Source organism: Cryptomeria japonica, chromosome 3 (genome assembly GCF_030272615.1).
Source record: "Cryptomeria japonica chromosome 3, Sugi_1.0, whole genome shotgun sequence".
NCBI classification, from domain to species: domain Eukaryota; kingdom Viridiplantae; phylum Streptophyta; class Pinopsida; order Cupressales; family Cupressaceae; genus Cryptomeria; species Cryptomeria japonica.
This window is the reverse complement of record NC_081407.1, coordinates 231,882,724-231,906,373: the sequence shown is the minus strand read 5'-3', so window position 1 is coordinate 231,906,373 and position 23,650 is coordinate 231,882,724. Positions and strand designations below refer to the sequence as shown.

The 23,650-nt window shown below is 39.3% G+C and overlaps 1 protein-coding gene across 1 annotated transcript in view; it reads right to left on the bottom strand.

Moving 5' to 3' along the window:
• The window catches only part of LOC131048761 (ribulose bisphosphate carboxylase/oxygenase activase, chloroplastic), a 211,590-nt gene that overhangs the window by 751 nt on the left and 187,189 nt on the right, over positions 1–23,650 (bottom strand). The window lies entirely within an intron of this gene.

Genomic DNA, 23,650 nt, shown 5'->3' with positions numbered 1-23,650 from the left:
TTATGCTGCTGGCAGTGTTTTCTATTTCACCAATTTTATAGTTTAGTCATAATTTGAGAGTCTATTCAACAAAAACGCTAGTTGAAGATCTCTTTGCTTCATGCATGCAGTATTTCATGTCTCTATCTCTCATTTACAAGAAAAGGGGTGAAAATACATCTTAAGAGTTCAACTGTGTTATTAATGTTGAACTTATATGTGGGACTTATTACATTCTCATTGGTTTATGACATTACTAATTGAGGTAGATGGTCCCAAAGGTGACAAAAGCATATCTATGAAGCTGATTACTCAAATTATAACTTATTTGTTTTCTTTCTCGAGCCAAAAAACAATTACCTCCAGAACTGCCTAATATTGTTTCATAGTTTACCTGAAAACCCTTTCCACCACAAATAATTGTCAATGCTTACTTTTGACTCTACAAATTTAATAGTTTAGATAGTGAGAGATAAGAATGTCCTTGGAGAGGATGGCACTTTTTGATGTGTCCAAGTGATTTTGGTTTTGGTAAAAACAAAATACATGATATATTTATGGAGCTAAGATGGAAAGTGTTTTGGGGGGTAATTACAATCCTTGTAAGTACAAAATATTGCTTGCAAAGAATGCCGAAGTGTCAACAAGAAATTAGAAGAAAATGTGCAATATTACACCCAGGCGTGTTCCTAGACCTGAATGTCAAGTTGTCCATGAAAAACATAATGAAAAGTGCTCCCAAGTTCCCAACTGCACTCGAAGAGGGTTAAATGTCAAAAATAACAATGAGGATATACATAAGAAAAGTTGCACCAAAAGGCTCAAAAGCATTCTTGGAGAGAGATGTCACCTAAGAGACAAAGTATGTCCAATTATAACATAAAACCCAAAGACTCAAAAGCATGTCCTTTACATGGAGAATTTACGTTTTACATTTAGAACCTACAGGACACCCCTTGAAGCAAGTGTCTTAGCATCTTAACAACCACCAGCAGTAAACTCTGTAAGTTTCATCACAATTCGCTGAGAATCAACATTTGTTTCCTTTCTTTCAACATCCAAAGTAGTCATCATGATAGAAATTAGCATTTCCTTCACTATTTGAAAGAAAGCTTCCTCTTCAAGTTCAAAGAAAGGTTCTACCTTACATTCTATTCTATCTTGTTTTGCCATAAAAGGGGCAAATTAAAATGGTAATACCTAGTCTTGTTTTTTACAAGGGTAAAGATGCATTTTTGATAGGGCCCAAACTCTTTTACAAAATAAAGTTCAAATATAACCATGAAGCCCAAATGAAACAATTGGATCTCAGGAAATAAAACAATGTAGCCCCACAAGCCACAAAAGTCAAACAATACTAAGGCTGACAACTAGCAAAAAACAATCAGTATCCCTCAATAAGGAGCTGAAAACAACAGAAACAGTGCTAAACATCCCCTAGAAGCAAAAGACTGATCACCTCAAGGTAGCTTGAATCTGAAATGTTCCAAGGAGCTTTGCTTAATCCTATCCACCAAAATATTGAAGCACATTTGCTTACAAGCGAATCTCCCTTTTTAAAAGTCAGACACAAAAGGAGTCAAGGGGTTAGTAGCACACTGATCATTCTGAACCATCTTCCTTTTCTCTTTATTTGAACAAGGATAGAAGGATGCACATCAACACCCAATAGCCATGATGGAGACCTTACAAACCTTAGAGATACCAATCAAGTCCTCAGTACCAATATCCTTCTCCATGCAGTTGATGTCCAAGCCATTATGAGTGGTAACATAGGGTTTAGTCCTTTCAAAAGAAGGGTAACCCACTTCCACACATGCAACATCTCCTTTGGCCTTGTCACTCTCCACCAAAGGAGATGTTGCATGTGCGGTGGTGGCTTGCCCTTCTTTGGAGAAGGATATCGGTACACACACACACACACACACACACACACACACACACACAGATGTGTCAATAACTAATAACAACAATATCATTATGTAAATAAATCATGAGATCACTAGTATAACAGTATAATAAATTTCAATAAAGCATTATAATAGCAGTTTCAAACATCAAAAAACCATCGTCTATCAATATCCAAGTCTCAAACATCAAAATACGACAGTCTATGAAACTAAGCCTCATTTGGGCTAACAATATCCAAAGACTCAGAACCATCTGAGTCACTATCATGCTCTAGTAGAAGTGGATCATCCAATGGTAGCTCGACTAGTCCTAGTTGTTGGGTTAGTGTTTTGTTTTGGTTTTAACTCTTTATGTCATTTTAGGGTTCCTTTGAGGTTCAAAAGTCCTTGTGGCCCCCCCATGGACCAATAGAAGGAAAGAAAACAATTTTTTTTTTTTTCATTTTTGTAATCTTGGAATCATTCCCAATTGTCAGGGATGGCTAGCCATTTTGGGGATGGGGGGATGCCAAGGGGATGTCCCCTTGACGTCCCCAAATGGCTCCAGATGTTTCCTGGGATTTTTGGTGTAGAGGCGAGGACAAGGGGATGTTCCCTTGGCATCTCCCCATCCTTGAAACGGCTAGGGGATAGGGATGCTGAGTTCTGGGGTAGGAGATGCATCCCTATGTAAAGGACTTGATTGGTACGTCCAAGGTTTGTAAGGTCTCCATCGTGGCTATTGGGTGTTGATGTGCATCCTTTTATCCTTGTTCAAGCAAAGAGAAAAGGAAGATGGTTTAGAATGATCAGTGTGCTAGTAGTCCTTTGATTCCTTTTGTGTCTGAATTTAAAAAAGGGAGATTTGCTTTTAAGGAAAAGTGCTTCAATAATTTGGTGGATAGGGCTGAGCAAAGCTCCTTGGACCATTTCGATTCAAGCTACCTTGAGGTGATCAACAATCTGATCCTTTTTCCTCCAATAGTTCTGAATCCTCCTGTTATTTAAACAAGCACCCTCACAATGGCCAGGCATGTGACGTTTTTTGCAAACAACTATGGAGCTCAGTAATACACAATTCTTGTACTTATGAACCAGAAGTAATAAAGTTTGTTTTGGGTCAGAGGTAGACAACCCAGAAAAGGCAAAGATAACCAAATCTAAGTTTATGTTTTTATTTCTATTATCAGTAGAAAATTGGTTTTTCAATCAAGGTTTTTCATTAGTAAACAGTTCAGAAGAGCTAGAGAGCATATCGATTTCCTTTATTTTGTAGAAAATGCATCATGTATTTCATAAAGAAAAATTGGAACATGTTCCTAAGTTGAATAGTGAAATCACGAGGCAAATCTCTCCACAAGAAAAGAAGTTTGGAAGAAAATTATATTCAACCTGAAACCAATTTTCAAATATTCCTTGCGGCAAGGTAATACCTGTTGATTTTCTTACAATACTAGGATCACAAGAAGATGACAAGAAGATGACCATGCACAGTAATCATAGGGTGTGCTCGTTTAACCACGGGCAATTATTCAAATCATTGTTGCCCTCCCTACCTGTTGTGATGTATTCACACATCGCCCCATTGCAAATGGGGACCCCTACTTTTTTGCTTTCTAGGTTTTTAGGGTTTGTCTGTTAGCCTTTGCATGTTGAGTGTTGCCAGAGGGATCACTAGGATGGCAGGCGCTGCTTGAGCCAAGGTGAGTCTTTGGGGCCCCAGAATTAGGGTTTCTTTGAAAGTCTTCCTTAGGGCCTAGTTTTGCTCTTGTTGCTAATTGTGTCTTGCTTGGTGAGTGAGTATCATTCTTGAAGGTCCGAGCTAGGTCAAGTTGGTGAGTGATGAAGTCTGGAATGTCATCCTGATCTTCAAATGCCCTGAAATTTGGCTAAGTCTGGAATGTCTTGATCCTGAAATTTGACTAAGTTTGGAAAACTAAAGAATCCTCCAAAAACTAGATTTTGCAATATAACTCCTGGAGGTCCGAAACCACTCTCAAACATCTTGACAGTATATATGGAATATAACTTAAAGTATAAAATGTTATATTCCATAAAATGATCTTGACGGAGAGACCAAAATGTCAAATTTCGCTCCTGACCCTTCCAAAGGGTCCAGAGCGAAATTCTCCATAAGACATTCTACTTTGACCAAAACCTAGAACTAACGTATTCTTAGGCTTGAATGAAGGTAAAAACGCTTGTTTGAATGAGGAAATGTGAAAATGAAGTCAGGATTTGAGCCCAAGGACGATTTTCGCTCCTGACCCTTCCAAAGGGTCCAGAGTGAAATTCATTTTTCTCCACTTTGCTCTTTGATATGACCAAGTTAGTTGACTTCTGGGGCATGACGAGAAGGTTTTGAGGCACATTTGTCTTTGAGAGGAGATTTGAGGTGACAAAATGATGGAAATTAGCCTAAAGTAGGGATTTCGCTCTTGACCCTTCCAAAGGGTCCAGAGCGAAATTCTTGAAAACCTCATTTTCTCCCTTGTTTAGACCAACGTTCTAGTTTTGAGGTGATGGGATGTGAAAATGTGAAGGATTTTGGCCAAGATTAGGAATTTCGCTCTTGACCCTTCCAGAGGGTCCAAAGCGAAAATCCTTATGCACCTAAATTTCTCACTTGTCAAGACCAATTTCCTAGTTTCTAGGGCATGTTTGGGGGTGTCTTGACATGTTCTAGCCTTAGGAGGTGAGTAAAGGTGGATGAGGTGAAGATTTTAGCCAAGAAAGAGAATTTCGCTCCTGACCCTTCCAAAGGGTCCAGAGCGAAATTCTTGAAAACACTCATTTTTCCTTTAGCCAAAGTCAGGACCAAGGTGGAAATGAAAGGAAAGTAGTCTATGTTTGCCTCCCAAGGAAGATTAGAGTTTGAAAAATCAAGAATCAAGGTCAAAACATGATTTTCACTCCTGACCCTTCCAAAGGGTCTAGAGCGAAAATCCTTATATCTCTTGTTTTCTTCCTTGTTTTGGCTAGGCATTGGCATGATGAAGGAGGAATTAGTATGTTCTTGCCCTGAGAGGGAGTGGGATGCTTTAGAAGATCAATTTTTTGCCTAGGAGATGAATTTCGCTCCTGACCCTTCCAAAGAGTCTAGAGCGAAATTCACTATAAACCTCATTCACTACCTTGTTTGGGCTTGAAACCTTGTTCCTTAGGTGGAAAATGATCTATGTTTGCCTCCAGAGAAGATTGAAGTTTGAAAAATGAGCAATCAAAGCCTAAATCAAGATTTTCACTCCTGACACTCCCAAAGGGTCCAAAGCGAAAATCTATCTAAGACTCATTTCCTCCCTAGTTTGACCAAATTTTGATTTGCAAGGTATCTTGAAAGGAAGAAGGGACATGTTTGGCCTTTGGAAATGTTTGAAAGCATTGAAAAATGAAGGATTTTAGCCAAGAGGATGAATTTCGCTCCTGACCCTTCCAAAGGGTCCAGAGCGAAATTCTTGGAAACTCATATTTTCTTCTTGGAGATGGTCAAATTCTTGAGTTTTATGGCATGGTTAGAAGGACTTTGATGTGTTCTTGCCTTTGAATATTGGATTGAGGTAATGGAGTAGTCAAAACAAGCTCAAAATAGGAAATTTGCTCCTGACCCTTCCAAAGGGTCCAGAGCGAAATTCCTAAAATCCCTTATTTTCCTAGCAAAGTCAAGTCAAACTTGGGTTTTTGTAGCTTGGATGGGTGAGGAGAAGTGTTCAAGGAAAGGTACACCATCCATCCTGCACATCAAAGACAAAGGAGGTTAAAGCAAGGGTCCGTTGGAGAAGCAGATAATTTCAGAAGAGTTAATTAAAGTTAGCTTCTTAGCATCACCAAATTGAACATCAACCAAGTGTCAAACAAGGTTGCGTCCCAGTCATCATTCCTCCAGTTGTATTGGTCCACCTCAGCGTGTCCAAATTCAATGTACTTGACTCGTCGGGGATGACACAAACTTCAATGTACCTACCCCGGTTATCCATTGGTCGAAGATTCCAGAGAAGTCACGTGTCCAAATAATGCAATTATTTCATTGGCCAGAATTGAGTTTGTTGTAACAAACCCTAATTAGGGTTTTCATTGTAAAATCTCGGCCATTGATCTCAAATTGATCTAAGCCATTGAATTGTATTGAGGGCACTATATAAGCCCTGACTCCTCATTTGTAAAGGCTAATAGTGAGTCAATAGTCAGTAGTGGGTGAATAGTTAGAAATAGTGAATAGTCAATTGATAGAATAGCAATTAGAGTAAAATAGGAAGAGGAGGCAAGAAATTGTTGCCTTGATTGTAAATGCCCCTTTTTTTTCATTGAAGATATGGTGAAATGTGTCGTTTCTTTACAATACGCATGGTCTCTTGTTGAATCTTCATTTTAGATGATAGATAATTAAATTGAATGAAAGAAGTTGTTGGATGCACCTATGTGGAATCCGTCTAATCCATACCACTAGCCTCTTACTGATTGTAAGTGCGCCCTACGTGGTTAACTGGCATAAAATGAGCTTAATCTTAAGTCGTTACACGTCTATTGTTCATGCATTATCTTGAATGGTGATCAGTGTCTGATGGTGTACGATTCGAACGTATTGGAAGCATCCCTTAGAAGATCGCACTGAGTTGGTGTCAGATTGTTCAAGCTTGATGGTGAGGCCCAACCCCGTAGGATTCCACCTAGTCGTTCATCCATCTTCTCGCATTCTAAGAAGTAGAGTAGACTTCTTGAATCCTGTATCTTTTGCCATTTGTTTGTCTTCCAGTTAGTAAATAGGACTTGTGCTTCCAGCAAATCAGACGTTCAAGTCATCGAGTGTAAGTCCCCTTGTGATTCCAGCAAATCACATCATACCACGAAGAGCTTATCCACGAGTAGAGAACCTACATAACAAAACCTTGAAGTTTCTCCGATTGATCCTTTTTGCGATATCTTCAGCATTCGGAAACTTTATTCAAGAGAGGATAAGGTACCTTAGGTATTTTATTCTGTGTTCGCATGTGCATAAAAAACACATCAACACTACCATAGATGATATACTGATATTGTCTCCCCCGAGCACGAAATTATGTCTCTAATATATATATTTCAAATACGAACAGCAAGATGATCAAGTATTGTGAATGTGTTTCAATTTTCAATTCAAAGAGCAAGTTATATTCAATGTAATTTTTCTTTTCAAGTATATGCTATTTCACAATATAATAAATCTGATTTCTTTTTGTTGTTGCAAGTGGAGATAGAGCATTAATATCTTCTATGTACTCTCCACAACATTTTATCGATGTATATATATCATGGAGGGGACCGATCAAGTGCTACCTTGATCGATCTTGTCTTTTGGACATGACCAACCAAGATAACCCTTGGTCGTGTCCCTCCATAACCGATTGCTAGTCGGTGCCATAACATATGCAAATGAACCGATATCATTTTGGTTGTCAATATACAACATAACAAGGCCGATGATAATCGGTGGCAATGTTTGATAAAACCCGATCAATATTAATCGGTGGCAATGTTTGGTTTAAGGTCGATTAATATATACGGTGGCAATTAAAATGGTTTAAGCTAGATAACTTAAGTTAGTCGGTTAGCAATTCATTTAACTCGATAACATTAGTTAGTCGATGGTAATGCATTAAGCCCGATAACCATTTAATTCATCAAGCCCGATCATTATGTAAATTCGGTGGCTATTAAAATGGTAACCCGATAATGAATCGGGGGGTTAGAACAAAACCCGATCATTATCGGTTTATCAGTTTAATAGTTTGCACTTAATTTAATCATCAATTTGCATGAGTAACATAATTGATAGATGCTGTAACAAAATAAGGAGAGCAATTATAACATAAAAATCAGATAGAGGAATAATCAATGAGATCTGAAATTATCTATCGACGAGATAGATGATTGAATGGGAGACTTCATTTATCTCCCATTCAATCATTTATCTTACTGAAGCTATTATGTATCAACACTCCCTCTTAGCTTGGGAAGATGAATAACAGACAGTGTCTAGCATCACACTTCTCTTGATGACCATTATTCCTTATATAGTTTATAATCTCATTCTCCAAGGGTTCATATCACCTAAACACATGACATGAAGTATCATCAAAACATATGATACAAGTAACCATATCACCTAAGCACGTGACATGGAGTATCACCTAAACACATGATACAAGAAATTCATCACCTTGTGATGAGATGATATCACCTAAGCACGTGATATCAGTATTGCAAAACAAGCAATACTAAGGATAAACACATGAGAATAATTAAATTCTCAACTTATCCACATTGTGGTATGTGCACTAACATCTTTCCAAATGTTTTACCACAACATAATCATGGCACATCCATGACATACCAGAAATCACACATGATAACAGGTTTGATCATTATAAGATCATCACCTTATAATGTCTATATACAAGTGTTCATTATCTGAGAGATCATCACCTCTTAGAAATGAACACAGGGGGTTGAACCCATAAAAGTCCTAACACGACAAAGAAGTTTACACATTAAACATCTTATTGATATGTAAGTATAGATTACAAAGCAAATTACCTTTCTATCATACCCAAACCTTTTCTGAAGTGTTCAACCTTCACTCTGGAAAGTGGTTGGGTAAGAATATCTGTTGTCTAATCTCCTATACAAATATATTCCAACTGAATCACATTCCTGTCTACCATATCTCACACATAATGGTATGGAATCTCAATGTTCTTGGATCTATCATGGAACACCGGATTTACTGATAGTTTTATGCAGCTTTGGTTGTCACAATGGATAACAGTAGGTTTCACTGGTTCACTGAATAATCCCACAAGCAACTTCATGAGCCATACTGCTTCTCGGGCAGCCATGGAAGCTGCAATGTATTCGGCCACTGTAGAACTCTGTGCTACTGAAGACTACTTTCTACTGATCCAAGATATCATGGCTGAATCTAAACTGAAACAACATCCTGAGGTGCCTTTCCTGTCAGTCACACTTCCAGCCCAATCTGAATCTGTGAATCCGTGTAGATCTAGATCAACTCTCTCATATTTGAGACCAAGGTTTAGAGTACCTTGTAGATATCTCATAATTTGTTTCACTGCTATTAGATGTATCTCCTTTGGCTCACACATAAACTGAATCAAACAATTAACTACATAATAGATATTTGGTCTTGTATTTACCAAATACATCAGGGACCCAATCATTTGCCTGTAGTGAGTAGGATTAGTGGGTTGTGACTCTGCTGCTGCTTCCTTAAGTTTATGAAGATTTGTTTCTTTTGGAGAGGTCATGGGTCTGCAGTTTATCATTCCAAATCTCTTTAAAATGTCCAAGGCATACTTTCCTTGGTTTAGTATAATGCTATCAGAATTTTGCCATACTTTCAAGCCTACGAAGTAATGAAGAAGTCCCAAGTCCTTCATGTCAAATTCTTTAGAAAGATCTTTCTTGCATTGATCTATAAGGTGATCTTCTCCTGTGATTAATAAATTGTCAACATATAAAATCAATATTAGCATATCACCTTTGTTTTGCTTATAGTAGAGATTAGGATTTGCATCATTCTTAGAGAAGCCTAGTTTTGAGAGATAAGTATCAATTCTTTCATACCAGGCCCTAGGAGCCTATTTAAGCCCATAGAGAGCTTTCTTGAGTCTACACACATGAGACTCTGCATCATGAATCTCAAACCCTTCAGGTTGCTCTAGGTATACTTCTTCTAAGATCTCACCATTAAGGAATGTTGTCTTAACATCCATCTAATGAACTTTCCATCCCTTTGCTGCTGCAATGGCTAAGATGGCTCTTACTGAGGTGTATTTGACTACAGGTGCAAATGTTTCTTCATAATCAATTCCTTCATTTTGAGAGAACCCTCTAGCTACAAATCTAGCCTTGTGTTTTTCAATACTGCCATCTGCAGCATGTTTGATCTTGAAAAACCATTTGGAAGAAACAACAAATTTTCTAGTTGGCCTATGAACAATTTCCCAAACATCATTCTTCATAATGGACTGATATTCCTCAGACATGGCATCCTTCCATATTTGATGTTTAAGTGCATCTGATACATTGTTAGGTTCAGCTTTTGAAAGATCATTCATAAGGGCAACATAGCTAGTGAATTTGTTAGGCCTTTTGCTTTCTCTGAAGTTTCCTGAAGGAGCAGCATACTTTTGAGCTTCTTCTACAGTTTTGGTGGCCCATAGTGGTCTTTTCTTGAGATTTTCTCTAGGTGGGTCTTGAGTTTCACCTTCATTTTCCTCAAGATTCTCCCTCTGAAGCTCAGGAGCAGGGTCTTCATCTATGCTAGGGGTAGGGATGTAGGCTTCAGGTTCTATTAAGCTTTAGGCTCTTTTGAAGGCTAAGTCTTCTTCAAAGATTACATCCCTACTTAGTTCAATATTCCTCTGACCAGGTATATAGATTCTGTAGGCCTTGGAGGTTTCACTATATCCTACAAGTATTCCCCTTTTTCCAGAAGGCTCTAATTTTAATCTTTTCTCCTTAGGTACATGAATATAGACAGGGCACCCAAATATCCTAAGGTAGCTGATATCTAGCTTTGTTTTAGTAAAGACTTCCTCAGGGGTTTTATCTTCAAGATGGGAGTGAGGACATCTATTTTGTATATATACAACAGTGCTGGTTGCTTCTGTCCAAAGATTGGTATTTAGATTCTGATCAAGAATCATGGCTTTGGCAGCTTCTACAATTGTCCTATTTTTCCTCTCAGCTACCCCATTTTGTTGAGGATTATAAGGTATAGTAAGCTCCTTCTTAATCCTAGTATTTTTACAAAAATCCTTAAACAAATCTGAGGTGTATTTGCCCCCATTGTCAGTTCTTAAGGTTTTAATTTTATTTCTTGAGTAGTTTTCTGTTAGTGATTTAAATTCCTTAAACCTATTAAGGATCTCTTCTGATTCTTTACATTTCAGAAAGTAGATCCAAGTTTTCCTAGAGCAGTCATCAACAAAAATTACATAATACAAAAATCCCCCTAAAGAAGGTACGGACATAGTTCCACAAACATCAGAATGAACTAACTCTAAAACTTTGCTTATTTTGCTAGTACTATTTTGAAAAACACCCTTAGTATTTTTACCTAGGGCACATCCCTTGCATGCCCCTGAATGATATTGCTTTAACTTAGGTAGACCTGTGACAAAGTTTCCCATTGATTATAAAGCTCTAAAATTCAGGTGACCTAGTCTTCTATGCCAAACTTCATTAGCATTTGTAGCTTCATGGATTAGGGCTAGGTTGGGCTCTGTGCACAGCTCATACAAGTAGCCTTGTCTTTGACCAATGGTTTTAGCTCTCTTGATAGATGAATTCCTTGGCCAAGCCAACACTCTGTTGTCCATGAAGGTCACTCTATAGCAATTATCCTCTAGTGCTGATATAGAGACTAGATTTCTCTTGATGCCTGGGACATATAGTAATCCTTTAAGTTGCAATGATATGTTTGACTTTAGTTTGATGGTGCAGGTTCCAACTCCTCTGACTGGATGTGTGGAGTCATCTCCGATAGTCACTTCCTCATCATTCTCCTCTATCATGGAGTCTAGCACTTCTCTAAACCCTGTAATGTGTCTGGATGAGCCACTGTCGATCACCCAGGAGTTAACCTTGTTTGATGCTTGGTTTGTAAGTGCTGAGTAGAATACATACTTCTCGGAGTCATCTTCCCCTTTAGATTTTCCTGCTTTGGCAAATGTGGCTTGTTGTTTGGCTCTTTCTAGAAATTTGGCAACATAGTGTCCGAATTTGTCACACCTGTAACATTGAATATGTGAGAGATCCTTCTTGGAGGTGTTCTTGCCTTGACGACCTTTCCTCTTCCTAAATTGTTCAATGAGGAGCAAAGGCGGATGAGACCCACGAGCCCGACAGAACTGAGGAGCAACCATCACATAGGGATACCTGACAGTTGTTCAGTGAGGTAGGGGAGAACTTAGCTGTAAGTAAAGGGCTGGATATTGCATCTGCTCCTTCTATGACAGATCAATTGCAGATATGTAGTGAACCAGCTGAAACCTCTAAGGAGCAAAGTGGAAATTTGGCCATAACATCCGGGCAAACCATACCTCAAGACTGGTTAGTTGCTCGTGCCCAGCGGAAGGCAGCCACCAAGCCACCTATTGACTTGGAGGATATTTTCTCTCGCATAGGGGAAACAAAGTCCAAAGGGAAGAAAAAGCCTAAGACCTACTCCCGAATCACCAAGGATGAGCAAAGGAACCGCACCATCCATATCGCTACCTCGCCTGTTGATAAGCCAGCAGATCAAATTGCGTTGGCCGATTATAGCATTACAACCGTCCCGAAGGGCGAGCCACCAAAGAACAAGAAAGGGAGGAGTTCAAGGACTCCGTGCAAAATATGTTCAGGCAACTCGACAAGCAAGTTCGTGCTAAGCAGGCTGAGGGGTATATTGATCACCTGCTAAAACCATTGCAACACGCTCCTGAATCCCATGTTCCCCCATCAGCATTGGCGCAAAGGACTACAACAGAGTTTGAAGGAGTACGAGATACCACCAAGGCTGTCAAGGAATGGATTCGAGACATTAAGGAAAAGAGAGAGCTAATAATTGAAGATGTAAAGGAAATGGCCCACCATTGAGAGACCATTCTGGTCAAATCGTTCGAGGTAAAGAGCGAATGTCTCAGGGTTCATGAGGTGGTTGGTACAACTCTTCCCCTCATGAGGGCTCTTTTCTGGACCCATGAGCAGATTCCCACATTGTCCGCTATCCTGGATCCCTATGACATTGGCATCTTTAAAGAATGGTACGAAAACGCCACCATGAAGAATGAAACAAAAGATACCTTTAATAAAAAGCAGGCGGAATGTGAGGAAATCTTGAAAGACATGAGGGACCTTGGTGGAAGGATCCTCTGATCAATGGTTCTGGGCTAGAAAAATAGTTTGTCCGATGACCTGGTGCAGTCGGACTGGGAGGATAGATTGAGAATGGATAATGTCACCTACTCCACGGAAGACCTAGAGTTTGCCAGTGGATTGCATTCAGACATTTTGTGTTTTGAAGCTCATCCGTTTGATTGGAAGGATGGGTTAAAGCATGTAGATCGTCATTTGGAGGGCATGCAATATAGAATCCGCCATCCTCCTATGCCTCAATTCATGGTGTTGTTCCAGCTATGCATCAGATTTCAAGACTATGTTCGGGCAGAACGTGTGGCAGGTCGGGACCTCTAGAAGGAATATTTGAACTCTGAGGATGAATTTCTAGAGAAAGGGTCTACAGCAAAAAAAGAAAAAGTGCTTTCATAAAGTGCAAAATTCTTTTAAAATCTTAAAAAACACTTTTTGGCCATAAAGTTCATTTCTAACTACCAAAACAGTTGCAAATCTTGAGCTCCGTGCATGTGCACTTTTTGAGCTGCTTTTTGGGTGGTTGTAATTTCTCCTTTGGTGGTTGTTGATATTTTGCCTCCTATTTATGGGCATGGGTACTATGTTGTATTGATGAATCTGGGCCAATGGTTTTGTTTTAATCTTGGCCATTCATCTAAGTTTTGAAACTCTATTTAAAGGGGTTAGTTTTCCCTTATTTTTGTAAGAAGTCTAAGATTGTTGCTGAAACTCTAGCAAAATTCATGCAAAATTAATGGAAATTAAAGCTGTCTTATTTCTTTGTGAGTGCATGGTCTCCTTCTTCACCATTTAATATTCTTGTTATGAATTTTGTTTTCAGATAGTATTTTTAGGATAATATTTGATAGAAACCTTGGTGTTCATACCATTAAGGATTGGTTGATTGTCATTCCCTTTGCATGGTTAGTTTGAACCCATTTATGTGCTTAGTTCGGTTGTTAAACATCAAATGAATGGATGTCAAGTTCTGCATTTATGTTTAGTAGCATGAAAATTCAGCTCCCTTTGAAAATTGCACTAGATTTTACAACATTGTGCTTTATTAGTTGATAATGTTAAATCTGGTTTTTTGAGGTTTTTGTTTGTCTTCCTGAATATGTTATCTTAGATAAATTAATTAGATATTCTCTATCTCTTTTTCCCTTCCTTTTTCCCCCTTTTTTATCAAAAGAAGCTGCACAGTCAAGCTGAGATAGTATCAATCCAAGCAAAATCAGATGATATAGGACTGTTGAACTTTAGGGAACTCGTTTGAAACCGATTCTATCTAACCTTAAGTCCCCTTTGTGTTTCCAGCAAAACACATCAAACCGCTAAGCTATCCTGCAGTCAAGACCTGACAACCAAAACATTGAGGTAATCCCCATCGATCAAATTAATACAGCATTAGGGATTTCCTTATCTCAACAGAGGATAGGATTCTTAGCATTTCTATTTTGTGTTGGCCGGATGAAGTCGTAAGTTCAGCGATTTTAGACACGTCAACAGGAGGCATTTGCAGAGGTCAGGTTTGAGAGTTTTAATCTTGCAATTCGAGCAATGCCGATTTTGAAGTTTTACGACCAAATTCGAGATTCGAACTAAGGATACGTGAGTTTCTTTCTTCCATTGGGGCAAACAGACACATAACATGAGGGTCCCCTGCGAAGCAAAGGGGCGAAGTGTGCATAACGCACAACACTTTCAATTTCAATTTCAATTCAATTATAGGGTTAATTCCAAACCCAAGGTTTGACTTAGGCAAACCCCTATCAAACAAACAACAATTTTCCCTTTACAATGTGCAAGTGATAAACTCAGGAGACAACAAATATAGATTTGAGAAGAACAAACAGAGGTGCAAGGAACCAACTTTTGTAGAGGCAGAAGATGGAGAACAAGGTCGCCCAAGCACTATTGTCCAACACTTTTTCAGCAAAATTTCAGGGAAACACTCAGAATAACATCTTGATCCCAAAAATACACTTGTTGTCCGCATCCGAGCTCCTGGACAGGGGCAGCCAAGCACCATTGTCCCGCATTTTCAAGTCAATATTTCACACTCAGGTTCTCCTCTACTTCCTATTTCCAAATCAGTACATTATGTCTGCATCTCTGATCTAAAAGCGCTTATGCATGCTGATAACTGTCAATTTTACATCTTTAACAGTAGATCTTGCATTTAATTTACATCATTTTCATACCCAATTTAATTTACATCATTTTCATACCTCATTTACAACTCAATCAAGGAAAATTGAATTCACCTATTGCTTAGTCTTTTTCAATCAGATTTGTGAAAGATGCCGAGTGCTGATTGGAGCAATCTGATATATTTTCCGAGTCTGATTTCTTTGACCAACGGTTGGAATTTTGGGTTTTAAATGCGTTTTTTGTAATGTCCCCTTCTCCTTAGCACGTGGACATTCACAAGGTTGGCCTATTACTTGACCCTTGTAGGCCAAGGAGTTGATTAGGGGGTCAATTTGGCAGACACTGATGGCTTCACATTTTTATTTCTACATGATTTTGGTGAAATAAGGAGGATTACACATCTGATGTTATAATTGCACTTTATAACATAATGTTATTTTATTAATATCTAAAATGCAATTAAATTAATTAATGTGTAATAAAATAATGAAGTGTAATAAAAGAATATGAGTTTGTTAGAGACGAATCTTCTAGAAGGAACCAATCGGTTGGAGTGAAAAGGATAAATAGAAGGGGTTGGATCATTGCGCACCATTGGTTATTTGACATCTTCTCTTTAGTTGGTATTGTGGAGCCTAGGGTTTTTGCAGACTTGATCATTGGGAACAATACCTCCTTATGATTCGCATAATTGAGGTGGTGAAAGATCCTCTGAAGGGTTGCAGCTGAGAGTGGGAGATAATTTCAGTCTTCCATATTGTGCTTACTGAATTTTGTGACATCTCCATGGTAGTTGGTTTGTTGCGTATTCAGCACATCACTTTTTGGTCTCCTAAGTGCAACGATTCCAATTGAGGACAAGAGGCGATTCAATCCTCGTGATTATTAAAGGTTAATATTAGCTGTTGCTGGTGCAAATTCAGACTTGAGACAAATCGTGGATCTCTTCCCATACCCTCAATTTAGCTTATTGTGTTGGTTAGAAGTATCGAACTCCACCCTTGAAGGTACATTTGGAAGGAGGCATTGATCATTTTTAGGAGGAGAGAGAGGACTTAGAAGCTGATAAGAATTTATTATCAGACCTTCATGTGCAGCAGGGGTGATTTTGTAGAATAATTCAATTTGGCATTTGTGAGGGCTCCAAAGCTTGGATATTGATTGCTTCTTCAATCTCAAGGCAAGGCGATTATAATCAGGTTCCTTTTGGCATCATTCTCCTTGTAATTTCATGTTGTATGCAGACCACCATGGCTGCCATGTGTACTCAGAATTTCTGAGCATTCGGTGATTGGTTGCTAGGACTTTTGATACATGTTAGAGCATTGTAATGAACATATTGTCTCAAGAATAAATAAGAAGTCTAAGTTTGCATATCAATTGCTCATTGTCCTTTGGTTACATGCTAACTGTTTGATGAAATTACAGTCAGCTATAAATGTATGATTTGCATCCAAAATTGGTGTAATTACATTATAAACTAATTGCACATTCATCCTAGATGTTTATATAGCTATTTATAAGTTGTTTGCAAGTCATATCTCAGTTGTTCTTGGTGGTTAATGCTCCAAAAACTCAGTCTGCAACTTTATGACAGTATAGAACCAAGTGTTTGACAAAATATCTCTAGCTTAGAAATCAGAATTTCTCCTCATAATCAGCCAGGGATATTACAGTGGTATCAGAGATTTCATCCTGCCATCCTGTGATCAGATTTTTGTTGGATGAGTGCAAGAGAAGTCGGGTATTATAATAGGGAACAACGAAGATGACAGTATCAAAATCCACAGGTACCTGAAGTGGATACATTGTCAACAGCACAAAGGGAAAGAGACACTGGTAAAACAGTTTAGACTATGGCAGAAGACGACAAGGATGCACGGATTGAGAGGAAATTTGACACCATGCTTGACATGACGTCACGATTGTTGGGAAAAATGGAACAACAGTCTAATAACAATAACTTCCCTCAACGACATGAAGTTGAACATAGTGGAAACAATGAATATATCAGGAATACTGAGGAGGAAAGGTCTGTCCACAGAGCTACTGCTAGAGGATCAGCCTCTAGACCACTTTTCCCTACGTTCACACCAAGGGAAGAACAACCACCAGTTGTTGCAGCCACTACTTTTGGAGATGAAGCAAGGCAAGCTTACCAAGCGTACAATGCATTATCTGCTGATTTGAAGGATCGATGGAGCTTTGATCAATTCATGAATCAAAGGAATAGGAGAGGAGGAAGAAATGACCATTACGTCCCGCCAAGAAACGATTATCAGCAAACACTTGGTAAGATCACTATGCCATATTTTGATGGAAGTAACAAATGTACAACTAGGTCTTGGGTACAAAAGCTTGATAATTATCTATCATTAAGACCTATGCTTGAAGAGAATGCTATAAGATTTGCCACATTAAATTTGGAGGGGGCTACTCATGAGTGGTGGTACCACGGATTGATCACTCTTGGTCACAACCTAATTACCACTTATGATGAATTTACTGAAAAGCTAACTGAAAGATTTGATGTTAAAGACCCCGAGGTAAGCTTCCGTGACCTAGCACAACTTAAGCAACATGGATCCCTTGAAGCATATGTTGCTGATTTTCAACAATTATCAATCATGGTTCCTAATATTAGCGAAAGAAGATTGGTACTTTTATTTATTGAGAGGCTAATGGAACCACTGAAGGGCTGGTTGAAAGCCTTTGATCCCCCATCTCTATAGGAAGCTATGAAGAAAGCACGTGGCATGGAATTTGCAGCACCTACCAGCAAGTTTATATCCAAAGGATCATCTTCCTACCGTGACAACAAGAAATTTCCCAAGTAGGAAGATAAGGCAAAGAGTAAGTCAACTTTTCCACTAGACCGTGAGACACTAAATGACTTAAGGAAAAAGAAATTGTGTTTTTATTGCAAGGGGCCTTATGATGCTAATCATGATTGTCCTTTAAGGCCTAAAGGGAAAGCAAATAGAACTATGTGGGTTTTTTATGAAGGCTCGGATTCTGACCAGCAATCAAAAAATGAAGATTTAGAGTCAAAAATGTCAGAACACGAAGGGGAAGTTGAGACTGAAGTGAAGCTTAAGGAGGCTCATCTCACTAGCATTCAACGTGAGGGTTCTTTGAAGATGAGAGGAGTCCTTGCTGGTCAAAAAATCATCACTCTACTTGACACAGGTGCAACACAATTTTATCGATGCTAGACTTGCAGAGAGACGTGGCATACACACCGAGGATTTTGAGGGAATTTGAGTAAAGGTTGTTGATGGTTACACTCTCAAGTGTGACAAGATGATTTCCAACCTTCCCATGCACTTGAATAATTTTGAATTCAAGGCTGATTTTTATGTGGTAAACATGGGGGGCACAGATATGGTTTTAGGGATGACATGGGTACATGACATAGGAATATTCACCCTCATCCTCTGTGAGATGGAAATGAGATTTGAAAAGGATGAAAAAACACGTGTTGAAGGCACTTAGGGACACTAGTTGCAGGACTATATCACTTAGGAGGATGGAGTATCTCTTGCGGCATGACATGGTTGAGTGGGCAGCAGGTTGTGTTTTGAAGCCAACATAGGAGGGACAGCAAAATCCTATCTATCCACCTGACATTCAAGAGTTGGGGATCAAGCATGATAAGGTCTTCAGCGAGATTCCACCTGGTAGACCTCCAAATAGAGAGATGGAGCACATCATTGAGTTGGAGGAAGGTGCTAAGCCCGTGATAGTCACTCCCTACAGGCACCCTAAGCGGCTCAAGGATGAGATAGAAAACACCATTAAGGAGCTACTAGCTATGGGACATATCCGACCTAGTAAGTCACCAATTGCTTCATCTGTGGTTTTGGTCAAAAAGAAGGATGGTACGTTATAGATGTGCATTGACTACAAGTTGTTGAATAAGAAGACTATCAAGAATATGTATCCTATCCCTAGGATTCATGAGCTACATGGTGTGCAATATTTCTCTAAAATTGACTTGAGGTTACGATATCATCAAATTCAAGTCAGGGAGCAGGATATAGAGAAGACGGCTTTTCGTTGTCATTGTGGACATTTTGAGTTCGTGGTTATGCCGTTTGGGCTAACCAATGCACCTACTACATTTCAGTCCATGATGAACAAGGTTTTTCATTCACAGTTGCGGAAATTTGTGTTAGTCTTCTTTGACGACATTTTGGTGAGCAGGACATGGGAGGAGCACATTGCACATCTTGATCCAGTTTTGGGTATTCTTGGCAAGGAGTCTCTATATGCCAAGGAATCCAAGTGTGACTTGGGTATGACAAAATTACTTTATTTAGGTCACATCATCAGTGTTGAAGGAGTGCATATGGATCCTAACAAGGTCAAGGCAATTGTAGAGTGGCCTACACCTGTGAATCTTATGCATCTTAGAGGGTTTTTGGTGGTTTCTACCACAAGTTTGTTAGTGGTTACTCACGACATGCAGCTCCACTCACAGATTTGACTAAGGAAGGAGCCTTTGTTTGGACTCCCGAGGTGCAAGAATCCTTTGAGATTTTCAAATGATTTATGACCACTTGCCCAGTACTTGCATTGCCAAATTTCACCAAACCCTTTGAGTTACAGTGTGATGCTTCGATGCTTCAAGTGAGGGGATTGGAGAAGTCCTTATGCAGAACAAACATCCAATTGCATTTGAGAGCAAGAAGCTGAGAGGTCCTGAGAGGAGCTACACTATCTACGATAAGGAAATTCTGGTCATCATGCATGCTTTGGCCAAATTCAGGCAATATTTGGTGGGCAGCAAATTTAGTGTTAAAACAGACCATAATAGCTTGAGACATTTCCTTGGACAGCGGGATCTTAATGATAGGCAGCAGAAATGGGTGAGCAAGCTGCAATCATGTGACTTTGACATCTCTTTTGTCAAAGGTTCGCAGAATGTAGTTGTCGATGCACTATCTTGCTGTCCACATTTGAGCTCCATGGCAAGGGTTTCAAAGGATTGGAGGCATTTGATTGTGGCAGAATATGCCAAGGACTCTTGGGCTTCAAGTATAGTAGAGGGGTCAATACATGATGATAGGTACTCCGTTGTGAATGATTTAATCATTTACAAGGGGAGGATATTTTTGACCCCAGGATCGAATGTGAAGAACATGGTGATGAGGACATTTCATGATACACCCATGGCAGGTCATCCCGACTACTTCAAGACATATAGACAGATACGGGAGAGGTTCACTTGGAAGGGTGTGAAATTGGATGTTCTTCGATATGTTAGAGAGTATCCTGTTTGCCAGCAAAATAAGCAAGACCACACATACCCTACAGGCTTGCTTCAACCACTTCCGATTCCTGATATGAAGTGGGAGTGCATTTCCATGGACTTTATCACTGGGTTACCAAAAGCTCAAGGTAGAGATTGCATTTATGTGGTAGTTGACCGATTGACCAAGTATGCCCACTTCTTTCCGATCACTACTACATATTCAACTATGCAGGTAGCAGAGCTTTTCTTTCGTGAGATATTCAGATTGCATGGTTTACCATGGAGTATTGTGAGTGATAGGGATAGCCGGTTCATGAGCCATTTCTGGCAGGAGCTCTTCAGACTTTGTGGGACCGAACTCACTCCGAGTATTAGCTACCACCCACAAATTGATGGACAGATAGAGATAGTTAATAAGTGGGTGGAGGGATATCTCAGGAACTAAATTGCAGGGCAGCAGAAGGGATGGGTCAAGTGGATATATCTTTGTGAGTATTGTTACAATACCACTTACCACCTTTAAATTCAGATGACACCTTTCATGGCATTGTATGGGTATGAGGTGCCTAGCTTTCTTGATTTGTTGATGAGTGACAGTAGAGTGCCTAGTGCTAGAGACATGTTGCAAGAGAATCAAGATATCATTAGGGCTCTTCGAGAAAATATCCAAAAGGCATAGAATCAACAAAAGCAGTATGCAGATCAGAAGAGAGTTGAGCGTTCATTTGAGGTAGGTGACATGGTGAATTTGATATTGCAGCCGTATAGACAATCCACTCTCAAGAACAGTGGTGCCGAGAAGCTTAAGCCACGGTATTATGGACCCTACAGGGTTATCAGGCATATTGGCAAGGTGGCTTACAAGCTTGAGTTACCCAGCAAACAACAGGGTGCATAATGCGTTTCATGTTTCACGCCTCAAGAAGGCGTTAGGACATCATGTGATTCCTTCCACGACTTTGCCACCCTTGGATGATGAGGGTAAGTTGATTTCAGTACCTGACGCTATATTGGATGTTGGAGAGAAGCAATTGAGGAGACGACTCATCAGGGAATATTTGATCAAATGGAAGGACTTGCTGGTTGAGGATGCTAGTTGGGAGAGTGAGGAGAGTTTGCAACATCCAGCTTTGAGATTGCTTGAGGACAAGCAATTTAAGGGAGGGCGGACTGTAATGTCCCCTTCTCCTTAGCCCATGGACATTCACGAGGTTGGCCTATTACTTGACCCTCGTAGGCCAAGGAATTGATTAGGGGGTTGATTTGGCAAACACTGATGGCTTCACATTTTTATTTCTACATGATTTTGGTGAAATAAGGAGGATTACACGTCTAATGTTATAATTGCACTTTATAGCATAATGTTATTTTATTAATATCTAAAGTGCAATTAAATTAATTAATGTGTAATAAAATAATAAAGTGTAATAAAAGAATATGAGTTTGATAGAGAAGAATCTTCTAGAAGGAACCAATTGGTTGGGGTGAAAAGGATAAATAGAGGGGGTTGGTTCATTGTGCATCATCAGTTATTTGACATCTTCTCTTGAGTTGGTATTGTGGAGCCTAGGGTTTCTGCAGACTTGATCATTGAGAATGATACCTCCCTATGATTCGCATAACTGAGGTGGTGAAAGATCCTTCAAAGGGTTGCAGCTAAGAGTGGGAGATAATTTTAGTCTTCCATATTGTGCTTACTGAATTTTGTAACATCTACATGGTAGTTGGTTTGTAATGTATTCAGCACATCACTTTTTGGTCTCCTAAGTGCAACGATTCCAATTGAGGACAAGAGGCGATTCAATCCTCGTGATTATTAAAGGTTAATATTAGTTGTTTCTGGTGCAAATTCAGACTTGAGACAAATCGTGGATCTCTTCCCATACCCTCGATTTGGCTTATTGTGTTGGTTAGAAGTATCGAACTCCACCCTTGAACATAGCGCTACATTTGGAAGGAGGCATCGATCATTTTTAGGAGGAGAAAGAGGACTTAGAAGTTGATAAGAATTTATTATCAGACTTTCATGTGCAGCAAGGGTGATTCTGTAGAATAATTTGATTTGGCATTTGTGAGGGCTTGTAATGTCCCCTTCTCATTGATGTCTTTCCAGTGGTCCATTAGCCTATTCCTGAGACCCGTAGGCTAGGTGGAATGAAGAATGAGGGTCAAGCATTGATGAAGCGAGAACTTACTATTTTTGGTAAGTCAGGGGTTGGCCATTTTGGTGATACTGTCCCACTGAGCTCTCCATCCTCTGTCACTGGGTGCGAAGATCATGCTTTTCAAAGCAATAGTTCATGACTTACTATTTTTAGTAAGTGGCAGTATGGCGTATTTCTATTTTTGGCAATGGACAGGGTCCTGATCCTACAGCAGTTCAGTGGTCTTCCTGGCTCAGCATCATCCTGGTTTTGGCAATAATCAGTATTGGAGTCATAAGTGATATAATTAAATATCACTTCCTTATCCTAAGGTTTAATATTTAATTAATTTGATTATTTTTGCTACTGATTAATGACTATGAAATTTGCGCATAATGTCTCCTAAGTGCTAGGTGATTTATTATGTCTAGAAAGGGGCGCCATTTTGTATTGGGAGATATTATTTCATTCACCATAAATATTTTGCTAAGTCAAAATCTTAATTTTATGCTTACTTGCGTGAATTTTGGCTTATAGCTTGGACGCCATCCTTGGGTCCAATTGGTAAATGAAATGCAAATGGAAAAAGTGGATTTGGGCACATTTGTGAGCATTTGCATTTGGATTTGGTGGTGTTGGAGGTTATAAATAAGAGTCTTGGGCTCCCTTTTTTGGGTATCATATGAATTTGCATTGTTATGCTGCTGAATTGGCGATTGAAAATCTGAGCTTCGAAGTGTGGCTTCCTAGCTAAGTCTCAGTTTCGTACTTGCAAGATAGTACCTAGCTGTGTCCATGTATTTCCGGTGCTGTTGGTGAGTGAGTTGCAGATTGTGGAGTGTTTTCTGGTTGCTGGTCATGGAACTACTGAAATTGTATTTTGCTCATACCTCTTGGCCAGGCGATTCTATCATTCTGGGTACCGGCTCATCCATCTTTCCTACCACTGGCGATGCATCTTGTAATTTTTTAGCATATTATGTTGAGTGTGGAATTTTATAATGAAAATCGAACTTCCCAAGTTAGGCGTTGGGTTTAGTGAGTGCATTGGAAAGCGTGCAAAATAAATATGGGTGTTTTGATAGCTTCCTTTGGGTTTGTTTTCATTGTGGTTGGTGTAGCTTTAGTTTAGAACTGATTTTGGGTGAATTGGGTGAGTAATGAGAGAGTTATGAGCGTTTTAGTGAATCCATAGGCTGCTGGTTTTGCATTTCTAGCCTGCAGATTTTGATGTTCGCAGAAATTTCATGCTTATTATTTGGATGTTCAGCATTACTCTTCTTCTCTCACTATCTTGATTATTGTAAGGTTAAGTAGTAGTACTACTAACCAAT